Source organism: Mustelus asterias, chromosome 6, assembly GCF_964213995.1.
Source record: "Mustelus asterias chromosome 6, sMusAst1.hap1.1, whole genome shotgun sequence".
NCBI classification, from domain to species: Eukaryota; Metazoa; Chordata; class Chondrichthyes; order Carcharhiniformes; family Triakidae; genus Mustelus; species Mustelus asterias.
In genome coordinates, this window is record NC_135806.1 from 88304010 (window position 1) to 88326763 (window position 22754).

Below are 22754 nucleotides of genomic sequence, written 5' to 3' on the forward strand. Positions count from 1 at the left end.
AGTGGCGGAGCAGGCTCGAGGGGCCAGATGGCCTACTCCTGCTCCTCGTCCTTGTATCCTTATGTTCTTCTGTTCTTGCCTCTCCTTTCTGATTGCAGTCTGTGGGTTTGGAAGTTCAGGATCCAGTCGCAGAATGAGGAGCCGAGCCTCAGGCCACGGAGTTTGGAGATGAATTTTGTGGGAATAATAGTATTGAAGGCTGAGCTGTAGTCGATAAATAGAAGTCTGACATAGGTGTCTTTGTTATCTAGGTGTTCCAGGGTTGAGTGCAGGGCCAGGGAGATGACGTCCGCTGTGAACGTGTGCGGCAGTAGGTGAACTGTAGTGGATCCACGCAGTCTGGGAGGCCGGAATTGATTCGTGCCATGACTAACCTTTTGAAGCACTTCATAGTGGTGGATGTCAGAGCCACTGGATGATAGTCATTAAGGCACGTTGCCTGGCTTTTCTTTGGTACCGAGATGATGGTCGTCTTCTTGAAACAGATAGGGACCTCAGATTGTTGTAAAGAGAGGTTAAAGATGTCTGTGAATACCCTCGCCAGCTGATCTGTGCAAGACCTGAGTGCTCGCCCCGGGTACCCCATCCGGGCCAATCGCTTTCCTTTTGCGAAGGCTGCTCTAACGTCTGCGATGGTGACCTCAGATACAGGTTCGTCCGAGGCTTTCGGGGTGCAGGGGGTGCTCTCACTGATTTAATGGAGGCAATGGGGGTCTTGCCAGCTGGCTGGAGAGCTAGCATGTGACTCACATTTTAGGGAATTGGTTAGCACTGCTGCCACACAGTGACAGGGACCCGGGTTCAATTCCGGCCTCGGCTCAATGTCTGTGTGGTGTTTGCACATTCTCCCCGTGTCTGCATGGATTTCCTTTGGGTGCTCCGGTTTCCTCCCACAGTCCAAAGATGTGCAGGTTAGGTTGATTGGCTATGCTAAATTAACCGTATTGTCAGGGGAATTAGCAGATTAAATATGTGGGGTTACAGGAATAGGAACTGGGTGGGATTGTGGTCGGTGCAGACTCGAAGGGCCAAATGGCCTCTTTCTGCACTGTAGGGATTCTATGATTCTATGAATTGAAGTGCCACTTAAACACTTAACTGGACAGTGGCAGGCATTCCCCAGGATCAAGGTGTGGGCAGCGCTATTAAATGGCTGTGCCACCTGTCGGGCAGTGGCTGCTGTCAGTACTACACCAAATTAAGACCTAGGCTTGTCACTGGATCCCAGGCTGCAGTTGAGTGATGGTGGGGGTGGGGAAGTTCACAGCAGAGGGATTGCAGGGGAGTCGTAAGGAGGAAGTCAGCAGCAAAGACAGGGACTGTCTCTCAACCGCCACACACACCCTTCCCCCATCCCCCATCTTCCTGATGCTGGGTCTCTCGATGAAGAACTGAATGCCTGGAGCCTTCAAGTAAATACCTAAGTGTTCGTTTGGCATGCTCCCTGCATGGTGACCAACCTCACCTCCTCCCCACCCCCCCACCCACCACCGACCCCCCCCCCCTCCTCCAACCTCATGCCCACTCCCTGCCCCCCTACTCACTGCCAAGTTAATATCAATGGTGGCAGGAATAAGCCATTAATTGTCCATTTCAGGACGTAAGTTGGCCGCAGAGTGGGAAGGCTGACCATGAGCTTGCCTGCCATGAACTTAATTGGGGTGGATGCAGGAAGACAGTAGGGTCTCTCCTGTCACTCTCCTTCATGACTAAAAACTCTTCACCACCTAACTCATCATCAGGGTGGGAATTAACACTCACCCATATGCTGCCTTCAATTCTACGTACACCCACCTTCTTAAACAGTCTCTGATGTGGAAAATTGTTTCATACCTTTTGGAAGTTCAGAGATAAATTTGATCAACTTCCTTAGTGACTTCCTCAAAAAATTAAACTAGGTTTCTTGGACATGACTTATCCTTTAGAAATTTCTACCGCTTCTTCCTGATCAGCTCACATTTAACACATGTTCAATCACCCTGTCCCTAACAGATTATGGTAACTTCCCCACTATTGATATTAGACTGACAAACCTATCATTTCCTGTTATCCCTTTTTACCCTTCGCAAAGGAGGAGAATTCATAGAAAAAAGAGGCACGCTGTGAGGGGTGGCATGGTGGCACAGTGGTCAGCACTGCTGCCTCACAGCGCCAGGGACCTGGGTTCGATTCCCAGCTTGAGTCACTGTCTGTGCGGAGTCTGCACGTTCTCCCCATGTCTGCATGGGTTTCCTCCGGGTGCTCTGGTTTCCTCCCACAGTCTGAAAGACGTGCTGGTTAGATGCACTGTCCCAAACAGGTGCCGGAGTGTGGCGACTAGGGGAATTTCACAGTAACTTAATTGCATTGTTAATGTAAGCCTTACTTGTGACTAATAAATTAACTTTAATTGTGTCTCCCACCTCAATCTTTTTGACCACGAACATCAGGAGGAAACTCAATTTGAAAGGTTCACAGAAGAATAAGGCTTTGTGACCATCAGCTGCCAATTTGAGGATTGGTGAGGACCAGTGTTACGATCAGGTGGAGAGGGGTCGGATAACCTCCCACTTTTCCCACTTCTTGTTTGACCACAACATTTTTTTTAAAGAAAAGGATATACCTGGCAATTCCATGAATGTTAGCTGTTTACATGCTGTGACCATAAAATAACATGATCAGACACCTTTTCTTAAGTTTTTAAATAGCAATGAAGATAGTTTTTGTTGTACTTAATACGGCCTAAGTACAATTTTAAAAAGTGATTTGACTTTCACACATATACACACACTCAAAGTTCACATAAACACAATTAGATTACAGAGAAGGAGGGTATGTTAAGCAATTTAGAATCCAGTAAGGTTAAAGTTTGGTGACATGTTTGGCTTCAACCTCAATTTGGTGATCCCAGTTCTTTCAGTGTTAAGTCAGTTTGAAGATGTAGATGGTTGATCTATCTGTACATCTGAAGAGATCAGCTGTGAGATTGAGTTATTTTTAAATTCCTGTCTATGATTCATGGAGAGTCATAAACAACAGTTCGAAACTTGCAACGTGAATGGAGATAGAAAGAGAGAAGGAACCCAGTCAGGGTTTTGCTCCTCCAGCTTCTGGTACTGGGCAGTATATTCAAGTTGTAACTTGATTAGATCATGGCTGGGAATTCCTCTCTCAGCCAAGGTCCCATTGACTAATAATGGTTTGTCTCTACCTAGTTGAGTGCCCCGGTAATTGTAAAGATGCTTTGCAAATCTCAATTTCAATTATTTTGGAATGTAAAATATACGGTGATGCAAGTACGCAGCCATTTTGCATTCTGATCCCAAGTCATTGGTATGAGGCTTAGTCTTTTTATTTATAAAAATCAGTTAGGGGTTTCCAGCCAGTGAACTCAAAAATCAATTTTTGATATAAAGTATAGTTTCACAACTGCAAGGTATGGACCAAAAATTGCCTTAATTTTTCTTTCCGGGACAATAGGCCTGGAGTCAGAGATGTTAGCCCTATATGAGACCATAAGATATAGGAACAGAATTAGGCCATTCAGCCCATCGGGTCTGTTCTGCCATTCAATCATGGTTGAAAAGTTTCTCAACCCCATTCTCCTACCTTTTCCCCGTAACCTTTGATCCCCTTACCAATCAAGAACCTAGCTATCTCTGTCTTAAATATACTGAATGACCTGACCTCCACAGCCTTCTGTGGCAATGAATTCCATAGATTCACCACCCTCTGGCTGAAGAAATTCCTCCTCATCTCAGTTCTAAAGGGTTGTCCCTGTATAGATGATACACTATGCAGACATGGGCCAAGACTTTCCAGCTTAGAACATAGAACATTACAGCGCAGCACAGGCCCTTCGGCCCTCGATATTCAGAGTCTGTGTCCTTGGATCTTAGTCTCATCTCTTAATGGAAACGTCTTCCATGTCCACTCTATCCCGGTTGCGTTAGCAGCCAGAAGGCTGCCAACTTGGAAACTATTATGGATTTTACTTACAAAGTTCGAGTATGCGCCTGATCCGGAAGCATGTAGAACTACGTAAGTAGACATCGGGCACATGTCCTGATGCCATCTCACCCTTGCGTGATATTTGGTTGGCAGGGTGCGTACACGTCAGAAACATGCCCACTGACAATCAAAAACCAATTTAAATCAATTAAACACCAGTTGTCTGGGATTTGACATTGCCCATTACTATTGGTGAGCGGGCTGATTGGCATGGCAGCCTTTACCTTTAAGCTGTAACCTCCATCCAGGTGGGTTGAAAGGTCAGGGCTCAAATAAAATTAACAAATGTGTTTGGGGACTGAGGTCTGTGAACAATTGTACTGCCTATACACTTGAGGAATAGCTTTAACATCAATATTTACTTTTCATGATCAGCAATTCCCTGAGACAGCTCTGCAGAGGTGCCCCCCTGAGGAGGTGATGACCAGTCATTGACTAGCTAACGTGAAATTGTGCTCCAGAACCAGCCATGGCGAGGAATGCAATTTGTGCCTGCTTCTATGAGGATTGTTGAGTACTCAAGCCCAATGGACAAAAATCTTCCCCAACTGAGGAGACGGTGGCACAGTGGTTAGCACTGCTGCCTCACAGCGCCAGGGACCTGGGTTCAATTCCGGCCTCGGGTCACTGTCTGTGTGGTGTTTGCACATTCTCCCCGTGTCTGCGTGGGTTTCCTCTGGGTGCTCCTGTTTTCTCCCACAATCCAAAGATGTGCGGGTTAGGTTGATTGGTGATGCTAAATTGACCCTAGTGTCGGGGGATTTGCAGGGTAAATATGTGGGGTTAGGGGAATAGGGCCTGGGTGGGATTGTGGTCGGTGCAGATTTGTTGGGCCAAATGGCCTCCTTCTGCACTGTAGGGTTCCTGTCTATGATTCTATCTCAGGCCACAATCTTGCAAGTGTCTCCTGCAGGGGTTACATTTTTGCTTTTGTTGCCAGCTACATTGGACAGAGACAAATAATTACTTCTGAAAATGTGGCTGGGTTCAGATCAGGTTAGGGCTGTATGAGAGATGTTTGTGAGGGCTAGTACTCTTGATCTCTGCAAAGCTGCACACCAACATGAAAGAGGTATGAATAGGGCAAATCAGCGTCCACTACTCTTCAACTCTCCAAGTAGCAGGTTGTACACATCAGCAGCCAAACCCAGACCTCGACTCGACAGTCTTGCAAAGCTAAGCGCGGGACCCATCAGATTCAGCTGCTGTGGTTAGGGGTCATCACTCCTGCTAACATGCACCAAAACTGGGAACAGCCGAAGAGGCAGAAGATTCCTACAAGTTAGTAGGATAATGGCAAGGAAAGTGGAGACCAGCACTTGATACACCCAAGAGCAGAGTCATCACACTTAGGAAGGCAGTGTGGCGAGTCTTCCATGAAGAGTCTGTGACCTCACACTATTTAGGTTATATCTATTTAGGTAATCTCTGGATTACTCCCCGTGCCATGTGCTAGTGAGGCTAGGAACAGGGAGATTGTGCAACTGAACACGTGGCTAAAGAACTGTTGCAGGAGGGAGGGCTTCAGATTCGTGGGTCACTGGGAAGTCTTCCAGGGAGGATTTTGTACAAGAAGGACGGGTTACACCTGAACTGGAGGGGCACCAATATCCTGGCTGGGAGGTTTGCTAGTGTGGCTCGGGTGGGTTTAAACTAATGTGGCAGGGGGGTGGGGATCAGAACAATAGGTCAGCAAGCGTAGAGACTGGGGACGAGCATGGGGCCAGGACAAGGCTACCTAAGAGGAAGAGCAATCTGGGGGAGGAAGAGCTCAGTGGGCCTGGAGGTCTGGATTGCATCTGCTTCAATGCAAGGAGCGTAACGGGCAAGACAGATGAACTTAGAGCCTTAATGCATGCGCGGAGCTTGGATGTGGTTGCAGTGACAGAGACTTGGTTAAAAGAAGGACAGGACTGGCAGCTGAAGATTCCGGGGTATAAGTGTTTTAGGCGAGACAGAGGAGGGCTAGAAGAGGTGGGGGAGTAGCAATACTGTTTAGGGAGCATATTACAGCAGTACAGAGGGTGGACAATTTGGAAGGATCATGTAACGAGACACTGTGGGTAGAGCTCAGAAACAGGAAGGGCGCAGTCACTATGCTGGGGGTATACTACAGGCCTCCCAACAGCCCACGGGAAGTTGAGGAACGGATATGTAAGGAGACTCTGGACAGGTGTAGAAAAAATAGGGTTGTTGTAGTGGGAGACTTTAATTTCCCTCATATAGACTGGAAACCCTTAGGGCTGGGGTCCGGACGGGGAGGAATTTGTAAAATGTGTCCAGGAAGGTTCTTTGGAACAATATGTTGATAGTCCAACTAGAGAGGGGGCTATACTGGACCTAGTACTGGGGAATGAGCCCGGTCAGGTCATCAAAGTTTCAGTGGGGGAACATGTGGCGAACAGTGACCAGTGAATTCTGTAAACTTTCGGATAGTCATGGAAAAGGATGAGTGTTGTCCTATGGGTAAGGTGCTGAATTGGGGGAAGGCTAACTACAGCTGGATTAGGCAGGATAGTGGCTGTCGATTGGGAGAGGTTGTTCGAGGGTAAATCCACATCTGGCATGTGGGAGTCTTTTAAGGAGCAGTTGATAGGAGTGCAGGACAGGCATGTGCCTGTAAAAAGGAAGGATAGGAAAGGTAGGATTCGAGAGCCGTGGATAACCAGAGAAATTGTGGGTCTAATCAAAAAGAAAAAAAGAGGCATACATAAGGTCCAGGCAGCTAAAAACAGATGAAGCACTGGAGGAATTCAGAGAAAGCAGAAAAGAACTCAAACAGGGAGTTAGAAGGGCAAAAAGGGGTCATGAAATGTCCTTGGCAGACAGGATTAAGGAGAATCCCAAGGCATTTTATACATACGTTAAGAACAAGAAGGTTGTCAGAGAAAGAGTCGGACCTCTCAAGAACAAAGGAGGGGAATTATGCTTGGAACCCAAGGAAGTAGGTGAGATCCTAAATGAATACTTTGCATCAGTATTCACAAAGGAGAGGGACACGTTGATTGGTAGTGTCTCAGAGGGATGTGTAGACCCGTTAGAACAAATCTCAATTACAAGGGAGGAAGTGTTAGGTGTTTTAGGAAGCATTAAGGTAGACAAATCCCCAGGGCCAGATGGCATCTGTCCTAGCTTACTGAGAGAGACAAGAGATGAAATTACTGGGCCTCTAACAGAAATCTTTGTTTCTTCATTGGACATAGGTGAGGTCCCAGAGGATTGGAGGATAGCAAATGTGGTCCCGTTATTTAAGAAGGGTAGCAAGGATAACCCGGGTTATTATAGGCCAGTGAGCTTGACGTTCGTGGTAGGGAAATTGTTGGAGAAGATTCTTAGAGATAGGATCTATACACATTTAGAACTGAATAGTCTCATTAGCGATAGACAACATGGTTTTGTACGAGGGAGGTCATGCCTCACAAATTTGGTTGAGTTTTTTGAGGAGGTGACAAAAATGATTGACGAGGGAAGGGCCGTGGATGTCGTCTACATGGATTTTGGTACAGCATTTGACAAGGTCCCCCATGGCAGGCTGGTGCAAAAGGTTAAATCTCACGGGATCAAAGGTGAACTAGCTAGATGGGTACAGAACTAGCTTGGCCATAGAAAACCAGGTTAAAGTCCAACAGGTTTATTTGGTAGCAAATGCCATTAGCTTTCGGAGCGCTGCTCCTTCGTCAGATGGAGTGGATATCTGCTCATAACCAAGGCATACAGTGACACAAACTCAAGTTACAGAATACTGATTAGAATGCAAATCTTTACAACTAATCAACTCTTAAAGAGACAGACAATGTGAGTGGAGAGAGCATTAGGCACAGGTTAAAGAAATGTTAGGCACAGGTTAAAGAAATGTTAGGCACAGGTTAAAGAAAAGAAACAATACACATTTCTTTAACCTGTGCCTAATGCTCTCTCCACTCACATTGTCTGTATCTTTAAGACTTGATTAGCTGTAAAGATTCGCATTCTAATCAGTGTTCTGTAACTTGAGTTTGTGTCTCTGTATGCCTTGTTTATGAGCAGATATCCACTCCATCTGACGAAGGAGCAGCGCTCCGAAAGCTAATGGCATTTGCTACCAAATAAACCTGTTGGAATTTAACCTGGTGTTGTTAAAACTCTTACTGTGTTTACCCCAGTCCAACGCCGGCATCTCCACATCTTGGCCATAGAAGACAGAGGGTAGCAGTGGAGGGGTCTTTTTCTGATTGGAGGTCTGTGACTAGTGGTGTTCCGCAGGGCTCTGTACTGGGACCTCTGCTGTTTGTGATATATATAAATGATTTGGAAGATGTAGCTGGTCTGATGAGTAAGTTTGCGGATGACACAAAGATTGCTGGAGTTGCGGATAGTGATGAACGTTGTCAGAGAATACAGCAGGATATAGATAGGCTGGAAAATTGGGCGGAGAAATGGCAGATGGAATTTAATCCAGATAAATGCGAAGTGATGCATTTTGGTAGATCTAATGCAGGGGGAGCTATACAATAAATGGCAGAACCATCAGGAGTATAGACACACAGAGGGATCTGGGTGTGCAAGTGCACAGATCCTTAAAGGTGACAGCACAGGTGGAAAAGGTGGTGAAGAAGGCATATGGCAAACTTGCCTTTATTGGACGGGGCATAGAGTATAAAAGTTGGCATATGATGTTGCAGTTATATAGAACGTTGGTTAGGCCACATTTGGAATACTGCGTCCAGTTCTGGTCGCCACACTACCAGAAGGACGTGGAGGCTTTGGAGAGAGCGCAGAAAAGGTTTACCAGTATGTTGCCTGGAATGGAGGGTATTAGCTATGAGGTGAGATTGAGTAAACTAGGGTTGTTCTCCCTGGAAAGACGGAGGTTGAGGGGAGACCTAATAGAAGTTTATAAAATTATGAAGGGCATAGATAGGGTGAACATAGATAGGGGAAGCTTTTTCCCAGGTCAGAAATGACAAACTCAAGGGGCCACAAGTTCAAGGTAAGGGGGGCAAGGTTCAATACAGATATGCGGGGGACGTATTTTACACAGAGGGTGGTGGGGGCCTGGAATGCACTACCAAGCAAGGTGGTTGAAGCGGACACGCTAGGATCATTTAAGACTTATCTAGATAGCCACATGAACAGACTGGGAATAGAGGGATACAAACGGATGGTCTAGTTAGGAACACATGATCGGTGCAGGCTTGGAGGGCCGAAGGGCCTGTTCCTGTCCTGTCTTGTTCTTTGTTCTTGTTCTATATATGGAAAGTTTCAGTCGAAGAATAGGAGATATAAAAGAGATTGAGCCCCCTGCAAGTGGTTCTGCTGTAATTGGGAAGGAGAAGCCCTTGCCCAACAAATTAGCCTACAAATCTATGACAAAATAGACCTAAACTCATAACAAAGGTCAGTTACTGAGCCGATTACACACAACAGAAGCAATAGCTTCTTGAGAATAGGAACATGGAGTATAAGGGCGGCACGGTGGCACAGTGGTTAGCGCTGCTGCCTCATATCTCCAGGAACCCAGGTACGATTCCCGGCTTGGGTCACTGTCCGTGTGGAGTTTGCACATTCTCCCCGTGTCTGCGTGGGTTTCCTCCGGGTGCTCCGGTTTACTCCCACAGTCCAAAGATGTACAGGTTAGGTTGATTGGCCATGCTAAATTGCCCTTGGTGTCAGGGGTATTAGCATGGTAAATATGTGGGGTTACAGGGATAGGGCCTAGGTGGGATTGTTGTTAGTGCAGCCCTGATGGGTCAAATGGCCTCCTGCACTGGAGGGATTCTATGAAGGACTTTATATCAGGCAGACTAAGATTTGTAAAATAAGATGGTTATAATCATTTCAAATTGAACAGAAGTATCATGTGATGTACGTCACAGAAAGTGTGGAGCATAGGAATGGAGTAGGAATCCTCACAACTAAAAGATACAAGAGATCAGTTCAAAGCTATGAAGCAGAAAATGGTGGAAAAATTCAGCATGCCTGGCAGCATCTGCAGAGGAAGAAACAGGGGTTCATGTTTTGAGTCTATATTTTTCAAAGGGAATAAGTGGTCTACAAAAGATGAAGTGAGTCCATTTATCCCCTTTGAAGAAACCACAGCTGTTAACAGGCTTATATCATTGCGGTTAGGAACGATGCATTCAAGCATGAAGGGAAAAGTAAATAACTGCAGATGACTGGACCCTGAATAGAAATCCATTAAAGTGTCAATGAAAGCCTATTTCAAAGCATTGTGCTATGAAATTGAAAGAGATCAAAGGTTTTCAAGGGAAGAGAGAGGGTTTTAAAGGTTTCAGTTTTCTGGGAAGGCTTGGCGACTTCAAATAAAAGCTGCATGAATACACTTGGGCTGAATGAGCAACTGTAGAGAAGGGGAATCCACCCACACCCCACCCCCCCTCACCCCCCAGCCAAATGAAATTGACATCTTGTCTCTGTCATAGGACTTCAAAGGGGTCTGCTCACATTTACAACTTCTGATGGAGAGAAAGGGGAATCCCTGCTGCAGAATGGAGTGCTGTAGTGATTTTAAAACCTACCAGCTGTCCAGCAGGCAGGATCTGGCCATTTCAAAATATTCACAGCTGACAGGCAGGAATGCAGCTGTTGATCACAGAGCTGCCTGATATCACCATGCCAGGGTTGATCTTCAGGTCTGCTGGGGCTAGAAGGGATAGTCCAGCTATGAGACTGCCACCCCAATGGAGAGTGCTGAAGTCAATCCCTTGCCCCCAACCAGAGCCTATGCAGTCCCAGTACTTTGGAGGGCCTTTAAGTTTTAGTTATCATACAAACTGACATTCTGACAGAAGATCAGAGTGAGTAAAAAGTAGAACTTTTTTTATGCTGACATCCTGAAGTGTTAGCAAATCATATCAACAGATATGATAATTGTAACTGGTGCTTTAAATGCTAAAGTCGGCAAAGGAAGATCAGGGACACATGTTGGTTAATATAGCCTTGGTGCAAGAAATAAAAGAGAGAAAGAGGAGGAAAGAAGTCCAGGCAATATGTGTAGAAACAAAATGTAATGTTGAAAGAAGCAGTATAAAGAACATTCAAATGTAACCTGGCATGGATATAAATTCGGATCACTGTCTGGTTGGGGTAAAAATTAAGATGCAACTGTAAGTATCAAAACAGAAAAAGATGTGTGACCATTTAGATCTTGACATGTTGAAAGATGAGATCATCAGAGGCATTCATTCCTCAAGTAAAAAAACAAGTAATAATGCCTCAGGACTGAGGAAACTGACCAAGCAGATGTCTCGGAATCAGAAACGGAAAGCAAATGGAAAAGCACATGAGACAACATCTACAACACGCTGCAAAGAAAATATTACCAAAAAAGAATCAAGGAATGGATGATTGGATGACAGACGAAATACTAGCAATGATGATAGAAAAGCAAAAGAAAAAATACCTGAGTCTGGTGAAATTGAAAAAGGAATGAAGAATAAATGTAGGTAAGCTAAAGTGAAATGGTATTGACACATGAAGAGACAAGTTGCCAGCTTGCTACTGATGGACAGACACCTAGCAAAGAGACGAGGTGCCTCATCCACCTCCTAACACTAGGTGACCTCCTGAGGTCACTGCCAGTGTGTGGACTCGCAGGTCTGAAGGCAATCCTGATTCTGTTCCTGGAGCTGCCTCTCACTGAGGGTCACCACTGTCTCAATAGAGGAGACTGTGTGCACGGTGCTCAGGGTAAACGTGGTGTTCACGCTCCCCGTGGACTCCTCATGACAGAGGCCATGCCACGCAGACCCTCTTCCAGATGCCCCACGTATCCCGCTGGACATCCAGCATCTATTGTCCAATTGATGACTTCCAAGGCTTATCATCTAAGGAGCGCCATCGTGGCACAGTGGTTAGCACTGCTGCCTCACAGTTCCAGGGACTCGGGTTCATAGAACATAGAACAGTACAGCACAGAACAGGCCCTTCGGCCCACGATGTTGTGCCGAGCTTTATCTGAAACCAAGATCAAGCTATCCCACTCCCTATTATCCTGGTGTGCTCCATGTGCCTATCCAATAACCGCTTAAATGTTCCTAAAGTGTCTGACTCCACTATCACTGCAGGCAGTCCATTCCACACCCCAACCACTCTCTGCATAAAGAACCTACTTCTGATATCCTTCCTATATCTCCCACCATGAACCCTACAGTTATGCCCCTTTGTAATAGCTCCATCCACCCGAGGAAATGGTCTTTGAACGTTCACTCTATCTATCCCCTTCATCATTTTATAAACCTCTATTAAGTCTCCCCTCAGTCTCCTCCGCTCCAGAGAGAACAGCCCTAGCTCCCTCAACCTTTCCTCATAAGACCTACCCTCCAAACCAGGCAGCATCCTGGTAAATCTCCTCTGCACTCTTTCCAGCGCTTCCACATCCTTCTTATAGTGAGGTGACCAGAACTGCACACAATATTCCAAATGTGGTCTCACCAAGGTCCTGTACAGTTGCAGCATAACCCCACGGCTCTTAAACTCCAACCCCCTGTTAATAAAAGCTAACACACTATAGGCCTTCTTCACAGCTCTATCCACTTGACTGGCAACCTTTAGAGATCTGTGGATATGGACCCCAAGATCTCTCTGTTCCTCCACAGTCTTCAGAACCCTACCTTTGACCCTGTAATCCACATTTAAATTAGTCCTACCAAAATGAATCAGCTCACATTTATCAGGGTTAAACTCCATTTGCCATTTTTCAGCCCAGCTTTGCATCCTATCTATGTCTCTTTGCAGCCTACAACAGCCCTCCACCTCATCCACTACTCCACCAATCTTGGTGTCATCAGCAAATTTACTGATCCACCCTTCAGCCCTCTCCTCTAAGTCATTAATAAAAATCACAAAGAGCAGAGGACCAAGCACTGATCCCTGTGGCACTCCACTAGCAACCTGCCTCCAGTCCGAAAATTTTCCATCCACCACCACCCTCTGTCTTCGATCAGATATGATGTGGAGATGCCGGCGTTGGACTGGGGTAAGCACAGTAAGAAGTCTCACAACGCCAGGTTAAAGTCCAACAGGTTTATTTGGTAGCAAATACCATAAGCTTTCGGAGCACTGCTCCTTCGTCAGATGGAGTGGATATCTGCTCTCAAACAGTGCACAGACCTTTCAGACAGTGCACAGACAAGTCTGTGCACTGTTTGAGAGCAGATATCCACTCCATCTGATGAAGGAGCAGTGCTCCGAAAGCTTATGGTATTTGCTACCAAATAAACCTGTTGGACTTTAACCTGGTGTTGTGAGACTTCTTACTTCGATCAGATAGCCAGTTACCTATCCAATCGGCCAACTTTCCCTCTATCCCACACCTCCTTACTTTCATCATAAGCCGACCATGGAGAACCTTATCAAACGCCTTACTAAAATCCATGTATATGACATCAACTGCCCTACCTTCATCAACACACTTAGTTACCTCCTCAAAAAATTCAATCAAATTTGTGAGGCACGACTTACCCTTCACGAATCCGTTCTGACTATCCGGATTAATCCGCATCTTTCTAAATGGTCGTAAATCCCATCCCTGAGGACCTTTTCCATCAATTTACCAACCACCGAAGTAAGACTAACCGGTCTATAATTCCCGGTTTGATTCGATTCCCGGTTTGGGTCACTGTCTGTGTGGGGTTTGCACATTCTCCCTGTGTCTGTGTGGTTTTCCTCCGGATGCTCTGGTTTCCTCCCTCAGTCCAAAGATGTGCAGGTTGGGTGGATTGGCCATGCTAAATTGCCCCTTAGTGTCAGGGGGACTAGCTAGGGTAAATGCATGGGGTTGTGGGGATAGGGCCTGGGTGGGATTGTGGTTGGTGCAGACTCAATGGGCTGAATGGCCTCCTTCTGCACAGTAGGATTCTATCTGCCTCGGACTTGGTCATGTCCCTCGTCTCAAGCAGTCCTTCGATTGCCAGCACTCTGGGCATTTTTTGCCTCGGCCAACACCTCACGTGAGTGTGCAGTGCCCTCCCTAATGAGCTGACGACCTAATGCTCATTGATGTTCTGCTTTCCTTGAGAGGAAATGGTGTGGTTGGGGGTCCTCCTCGGGGTCTTGGCAGCCTCTTGAGAATGGCCCCTGGAATAGGAACAAGAGAGGGAATATTTAGCCTAAGAACAATCTTCAATAAATTTCTATTAGTAGACAAGAACATATATATGCTTTATAGACTACTAGAAGTTTTCAATCATGTTTATCACCAAAATCTAAGAGACTTGTTGTTGAAGTGTGACATTGACAGTAAAGATGTGAAATTTATCCACAGCCTTTATTGGGACCAAATAGCGACTCTTAGGCTTGAAAATGGACAATCAGGTGTGTTTCAAGTGAGGGAGAGGAGCGAAACAAAGCCTTGTCCTGTCACCAGAATTATTCATTATACACAGAACAAATATTCAGAGAACTTGATGTACTTCCAGGGAGTAAAAATTGAAGGCAAGAACATAACAAACCAATGGTACAGAGATGACACAGTATAAAAAATAAAAGCACATTACTGCGGATGCTGGAATCTGAAACCAAAAGAGAAAATGATGGAAAATCCCAGCAGGTCTGGCAGCATCTGTAAGAAGAGAAAAGAGCTGATGTTTCAAGTCCAGACGACTCTTTGTCAGAGATGACACAGTGGCACTTGCAGGATCAGACCATACAAAATATTGCAGATCAAGTAAAGTCTAGAACTTTAGAATATGGATTGTGCATGAACACCAAAAAAGACAAAAACAATAGTAGCTTGAAGAAATACATTCGAAAAAACTAGAGTGAAGATTGAAGTGGATGATGTCACACTGGAACAATTAGATAATTTTGTCTGTTTAGGACTAATGATGACAGATGGTGACAGATGTGATGCCAAAATTAGAAGGGTAGAGACAGCCAGAAGTAATTCTGCTCTCCCACCTCCTGGCCTTCAGCGGCAGCCCCCTGCCCTCCTTCCTGAGGGCCTGCCATTGGCTGCTCCTGCAGTGGCCTCCCCAAGCCCTCTACCTCGTGAGCCGCCGCCTCCTCCTCAGCTGCCACCATGATGGGCAGCTCTAAATCAATCAGTCCCAGATCCATTCTGCACAGTGAGAGTTAGAGAGAGAAAGATTGCTAGATTCATGTCATTGCTTGCAACTACCCCAGCACCACCACCCCTATTCCCTCCCTCCCTCCCCCCACCATCCCACAATCCCTCACTGGGTCCAGTACTCCCACTTGTGGATGCTGGCAACACAACACAATCTGAGGTGCCATGCATCACCAGATTAGATTGCCAGCCATTGGCATTGTGAACATGGCTGACAAGGAGAGTATGCAGGTTGATGTGCGGGCGTGGCCATTGCGCCTCCTTGAGCCATTCCCATGAGTGCAACTGCAGCATTCCCTTTCAGGCATGTGCTGCAGGTCAGGGACATGGGACAGGGAGAGACTCCTAATTATCACAAGATGGGCTCCTATTCACTGCCGAGTACATGCAGTATTAGTGTCTATGTTAACCTGAGCACCCTTGCTTGGAGTACCAGCTGCTTGAACTGATTAGCCCTCAAGCAGCACATGGTGCACTCCCCCCACCTCCCTAAAACCCCAGCACTCTGTCCAGTCCCTCACCACACCCCACAGCCAGAACAAAGGAACAGCACAGTGGCTGCAGAGAGCAGACTGCCCAGCGCTCCACAGGGCCAGGGCACAGCACCTGAAGATCTCCAGGAAACTCCCCACTGCGAGCAGCAAATCTCCAGGCCCTGCCTCCAACCTCCCCAGCACTCTGAAGGCTGCAGCTCCATAAAACCTACCACCTTACTCCTGTTCAACGTTGCCACATCAACTCCTGACTTTTATATAGCAGTTGTAAACTGCACCTGAGTGACATCACGCCAGAGAGGTGGGAGACGTTAATGAGGGCGAAGATTGTTGTCGCGGCTCTGCTAATCAGATGCAAAGGTATGTAAATGCATGCAAATGTCTGTTACGCTGATTTTCAGCATGGTTCCGTCGGCGCCAGAAAACCTGGGTTGAGAGATGCTATCGGGGCAGGAACACATGCGCGAATCCTGCGACTCGGCCAACGCGAGAATCTCTAAGAAATTAGCGCATGGGATGGGAGAATCGCCACCGAACTCTAAAAAGTGACATCCAGAAAAGAAAATGTCAGCATTTTGGCCATTTGATCAGAAATGAAAAGCTACAGAGATCTCTTCCAGAGGGCAATGTGGAGGGCAGCAGAAAGAGACCAAGGCATAGTTGGATGTCAAATGTGGCAGAATGTTTGCAAATGAGCTAGACTGGATTTGTGAAGGTGGAGCATGGCAGATGAAAGTGATATACCATGACAGCAGACCACCTGATTGGAGTAGTTAGAAGCAGCAGCAGGACAGGGGTTACTAGTTTGACTTGGCTACACCAGACTAGCACCCAGGCGTCTGAAGAGGAAAATCAGCCCCAAGTTTCAATCTTAAAAACATGCTATTTATTTTGTCAAGTGCCCTTTCCATTCTTCACTCTTGACATGGTATGCATCTTAGGGCTGTGATCAATAGATGCTTGATTTAATAGATGGTAGCTTTCCTTTGATTTCCTGCAGATTGTACTGCCACCTCTTGTGTGTATTGATATTCCTACAGGAATGTTCCAGTATGCTGAGGTGACTTGCAGACCTTATTGACTTTCTCAGTTTTCCTCCAGCTACTTCTTCCCATTTAGAATCAATCTATTGCTGTCATATGTTTTGTTATTTATACACTGAATATTCTTTTACCAGTCAATCCCATAAGTGAACCTTACATCCCTTGTGATCCAGAGTGTACCTTTTACTGTCCAGCATCCAGTGAAATGATAACAAGATTCAGGAACAATAACAGACACAATAGCCTTACTCTGCATGCCGGCACTGAAATTGCACACACACTCACACAGCTCTGTGAATTTCCCCTTCTTTACAGAAGGCAGATTGAAATTACACTTCACCAGGAGAAGGCCCAGCTTCAAATCGTCTCCGGTTTATTTCATATAAAGTGCATGAATCATTAATAGTTTTCAATATGTCATTTTCTCTCTTCCTTATTAATGAAAAGCAGTAAATATGCAACTTACTAGCTCTCTAAACTAGGACATACGTCTCCAGTTAAACCTTTCAAAGCTCTGCAAGTTCAGATTAACAAGACAGAAGACAGCCTCCAGCTGCTGCTCTGTGCACATAGATCACCTTGTGACAGAGGAGAGAAAAGGGAAAGACACCGAGAGGGGGAGAATCCCTTAAAGTTGTGCAAATAGGGGTCATCCCACTGAACCGTTAATCAAAGTTACTATCCTGAGGGGAATGACTGCCCTTTGAAGTGGCAGTAGAGATCTCCCATGTGTGTGTTTTAATTCAGCTCCCCACGGTTAGAGCTGTTAGCTTCTGCAGTTTGTAACATCATAACAGGAAAAGAAAAACTATTGATTTATAAAACTTCATTCTAAAATGCTAGTTTAGATTAAACATCATTGCAAACCATTTTTTTTTCCATTCGAGGGATCATGGAAGTTGAGAGCACAGAATGAAACCATTTGATCCACCGTGTCTAAGCTTGGATATTTGCTGGAGCTCTGTTTAGTCTATTATTTGCTGTAATAGTATATATATATTGTATAACTGATATATTTTTGTTTGTTGATCTAAAATTCAATAAATTAATTTGGAAACCAAAGCTTATACACATTTGTCAACTGTTCATGTTAGTCCTTTACTTTTCAGATGAAGACAACATGTAGAACTACAGGGCTGTTCTATCAGATAAAGAATTCCTCAGAAAACTTGTAGTGTTTAATAATTCGGACACGGTATTGTGACATATATAAATATCTGAATGAATAAAGGTATTCTTGTGGCTATAGGAAAGTAGGATTCACTTTATTGTTTGTGACAGGGTCAGGAGAGAACTAAAACCGTTGTACCCTTTCCCTTACTGTCTGTACTCAGTGTGGTTTGTGCAGAGGTCGGTGTGTGTTTGTGTGTTTATTGGCCCCAGAATGTGTGGTCAATTTAAATTACAGCAGCAAGTTTTGTGGATTTAAATAAAGAGGATCATTTACACATGCATTCACCCTGAAAGTCTAAATGCTTCATTTACAAATTGTAAGCAAAAACATAGTTCATAGTTCACACGTCGAGCTCATTATAGGAGAACAGTGGTTGTGGGTCTGGTAAAGAAAGGAACATTCACAATTCTTTCAGAAGAGTAGTTCAGATGAATTTAGAACTCGTAGTTCAGATGAGTTCAAAAAGCTGAAGTTGGGTTTCAATATTATTTCAGGAATCCCTTGAAGATACAGATGTCCAGGAGGTCATGCATCTGAGCATTTGTGGTTTTTGTATAAGGAGGTCTTTTTTTTACAGGTGCACTTTGATTTAGGAACCAGGCTGTGAAGCTTTTTAAGATTTCATAGCCTCTAGGTCTAACTGTATTTTTTCTTGAACATGTTTGTGTGTGTGTGTGGGTGGGTGGGAGAGTGTGTGTGAGTGCTGAGTGATTGATGTAGCATTTAGGTTTTCAGGGTGAATGGATGTGTAAACAATCTTCGTTATTTAAATCCACAAAGACTTACTACTGTAATTGAAATTGACCACACATTCCAGGCCAACACACACACCCACACACACACACCTCTTTCTCTCCATGTGGTCCATTTGGGTTCCAAGTGCGGCTGAGTGTAGACAGTTGCCCATGCACAGGGATGCTACATTCCACTGATTCCCATCCATGTACTTTTATTCCTATTAGTATGACTGAAGTGATACGCACATAAACCAAGGGCAAGTGAAATGAGGTGCATGCTGATTGCACACATCATTGACCATGAGGGCCGTACGCTCCCTCTGCATCAAAAGTGTAAATATTTATTCTGTTTTTATCATTTGAAGTTTGTGATAGCTCTATTAATACATAAATTATTAAGCATTATGAAATATTCAGCATGTATTGAATATTATTCATGGGGTTATGGTTAGGAAACATGTCCTATTTCAATCTTGCAGCCCACTGAGATGAAGGAGGGCCACTCATGCGGCCCACTCACTAGCCTAGGTTGCCCATCACTCCTCTATGTTCTTAAAAGCAAAGATGCCACAGCCTTTTCCTGCAATTGCTGTTTCATGCAATGTTCTGTGCAGATTGCCCACGTCTTTCAGGCCTTCAGATAAAAACTTGACATCGGCAATTGGTTTTAGTCACATGACCAAGGTTGGTATTGTCCAACCAGAATGGTTTGGGAGTCTGGAGCCATTATTGCCCAATAGGAGACAGATGGTGGTCTTTCACACTAAATTGTAGATAACTAGTTTCTTTAACTCTCTTTTGTCAAATTGAAAATTCGGAGATGTGGGTTCTGAGTTTAGCTTAAACTATAAACAATGACAGATAAATTCCATTCAGAGGGATGCTCTCCATTCAAAAGGGATTCCCAGCCCAGGATGATTCAATTAGCAACTTTCTGAAGACTTGACGTAGTCTATGTTAAATTTACAAAAGTCAACTGACCCTTAGCAGCCATCTTAGCCATTTGGCCAATGCCCATTTTTTGAAAATAAAAGACTGTTTCCGAAGCTTCCATGTGAGCAGAGTCCACGTTTAAAGTGATGACAAGGACTTTCCTTCAATGGACATAACAGTATTCTAAATTATAAAAGCTAAAAATATCTAGCTAAGGTGGACAGGTATGTCTAGAGATGTAACAAATTCATTCCCAATCTTTTCTTCATTCTGCTCTCAAAGAACAAGAACAAAGAACAAAGAACAATACAGCACAGGAACAGGCCCTTCGGCCCTCCAAGCCCGCGCCGCTCCCTGGTCCAACTAGACCATTCTTTTGTATCCCTCCATTCCCACTCCGTTCATATGGCTGTCTAGATAAGTCTTAAACGTTCCCAGTGTGTCCGCCTCCACCACCTTGTCTGGCAGCGCATTCCAGGCCCCCACCACCCCCTGTGTAAAATATGTCCGTCTGATATCTGTGTTAAACCTCCCCCCCTTCACCTTGAACCTATGACCCCTCGTGAACGTCACCACCGACCTGGGGAAAAGCTTCCCACCGTTCACCCTATCTATGCCTTTCATAATTTTATACACCTCTATTAAGTCTCCCCTCATCCTCCGTTTTTCCAGGGAGAACAACCCCAGTTTACCCAATCTCTCCTCATAACTAAGCCCCTCCATACCAGGCAACATCCTGGTAAACCTCCTGTGTACTCTCTCCAAAGCCTCCACGTCCTTCTGGTAGTGTGGCGACCAGAACTGGACGCAATATTCCAAATGCGGCCGAACCAACGTTCTATACATCTGCAACATCAGACCCCAACTTTTATACTCTATGCCCCGTCCTATAAAGGCAAGCATGCCATATGCCTTCTTCACCACCTTCTCCACTTTCAAGGATCTGTGGACTTGCACACCCAGGTCCCTCTGCGTATCTACACCCTTTATGGTTCTGCCATTTATCGTATAGCTCCTCCCTACATTATTTCTACCAAAATGCATCACTTCGCATTTATCAGGATTGAACTCCATCTGCCATTTCTTTGCCCAAATTTCCAGCCTATCTATATCCTTCTGTAGCTTCTGACAATGCTCCTCACTATCTGCAAGTCCTGCCATTTTCATTCTCCTTCCTCATTTTCAGCTCACTTGTTCTTTCCAAATCTGTTGGCACCTAAACCTTACTATCTGAATTAGTCTATCTTTGTTAGTGTCAGTAATACAATGAATTTATAAACTTTACCTTACACCTAGGTTTTCTATAAATGAAACATTGTCACATAAAATGAGACAGGGTGAATATAAGCAATATTATTGAGGTGGAAGCTAAAGAGGGGAATTTCTGTTTAGGTTTTTGGAGTCGGACAGGGAGAGGACTTGTCCCCTTTTCTTTGTGCTCTGCCTCTTTTCTTTTGACTCACATCCAACCCTTGTTGCCCGGTACCAAGGCCCGGTCCCAAACCTACGTGAGTGAATCCTAGGGAGCAAGGGAAATCCATAGAAGAGATGAGTACTGACCCCTCTATTGGAGCCCCAGACAGTGGCACAGGGGTGATAAAGCCAATGTCACCTACTCAGTAGGACAACCATTGAGCAGGCTATTGGGGGTCTGAAATACAATTCTGTTGCCTAGACTGGTTCAGTAGCACCCGCCAAAAGTCTCCTGCGAGGGTCTCACTCATTGTGGTGGTCTGCTGCAATCTCAAGAACATGGCCCGCAAGGGTGGTGTGGACACTGAGGAGGCTCTAGGAGACAAATCAATGCAGGAGGAGCAGGAGGTAAGAAAGGAGGAAGGAGATGAGGATGAACAGAGTTGCCCCTGCTGCATGAGAAGGTGGCTTTCTGCTGCCACCCTCCAGGAAGATAATCTTCCTTCTCTTCTTCACAGCCTCCAGGATAAGATCCAGGTTGTCATCGATGAAGTGAGGGTTGCCATGGGTGTCAGGCCTCCAGTTCTCATGTGACTCCTGTGACAGCTTGCTTCCCTCTAGTGCAGTAAAAGGTTTTGGCACAATTAAGTGATCTGTCCCTCTACACAAACAAAGCCTCAAGGGTGACTGCCTTGAGGTGTCTAAATGTGTCCCACACTTCATCTGATCCAGCCAGTCCAATTGGCTCTTAGTGGACAGGAAATGCCTCTTCATACCATTTAAGGGCTCACTCCTGTGATAATCTGAACTTTAAGCAGATTGCCAACTGGAGGTGAATTTCTACCTAAATGCCATCTGTGGGCATATAAATAGTAAAAGGCCATTAGGGACCAAAAAGGGAAAACAGAGAACATGGTTGAGATACTATGTCTTTACCAAGGAAGAAGATGCTACCAAAGTCACAATGAAAGAAGAGATAGTTGAAATACTGGATGGGCTAAAAATTGATAAAGATAAGATTTCAGGCTGTACTTAAAATTGATAAGTCACTAGGACTGGATTCTCAGGGAAGTAAAGAAAATTATCGAGATACTACTGGCCATAATTTTCCAATGCTCCTTAGATATAAGGGCCAGAGGATTGGAGAATTCAGGTAAGGGTGTAAGGATAAACCCAGGTGCTACAGGCCAGTCAGTCTAATCTTGGTGATGGGAGAACTTCAGGAAATAATAATTCAGGACAAAACTAACTTGGCCAAGGATGAATTATACAAGGAAACGCAACGCAGATTGTTAAAGACAATTCATGGTTTGGAGGAGATTTGATGGACTTGTTCAATAGCAGAGGGGCCTGGACTGAGTAAGTAGCCAGAAACTGTTCTCATTGGAAGACGCGTTGAGAGACCTGGACACAGACTTAAGATGATTGGCAAAAAACCCCAAGGGAATGGGTGTTTAGGATCGAGCATGCACTATCTGAGAATGTGGCGGAGGCAGATTCAATTGTGGCTTAAAAGGAAATTGGTAAGTACTTAAAGATTAAAAAAATTCCAAGATTGCAGGGAACATCAGGGGAATATTACTAACTAAACTGCTCCAGCAGAGGGCCAGTACAGACTCTGTGGCCCAAATGGCCTCCTCCTGTGCTGTAACCATTATATAATTCTATGATTCTTCGTCATCTGCTCGAAAGATAATTTGTCGAAAAAAAGTGGAAATAGAACTAGATAGTATTTCTGAATTTATACTATTCAGAGAATCAGCTTTGGAAATGCATTGTTGTACTGATGTACTTCATCCATCAAAGGCTTGATAGTCATCCTGTCAGCCATCTTTTGTATGCCACATCAGAATCTGTTCAGTTATGTGTTCTGAATCACAAATTAGAAGAATGAACAATGCG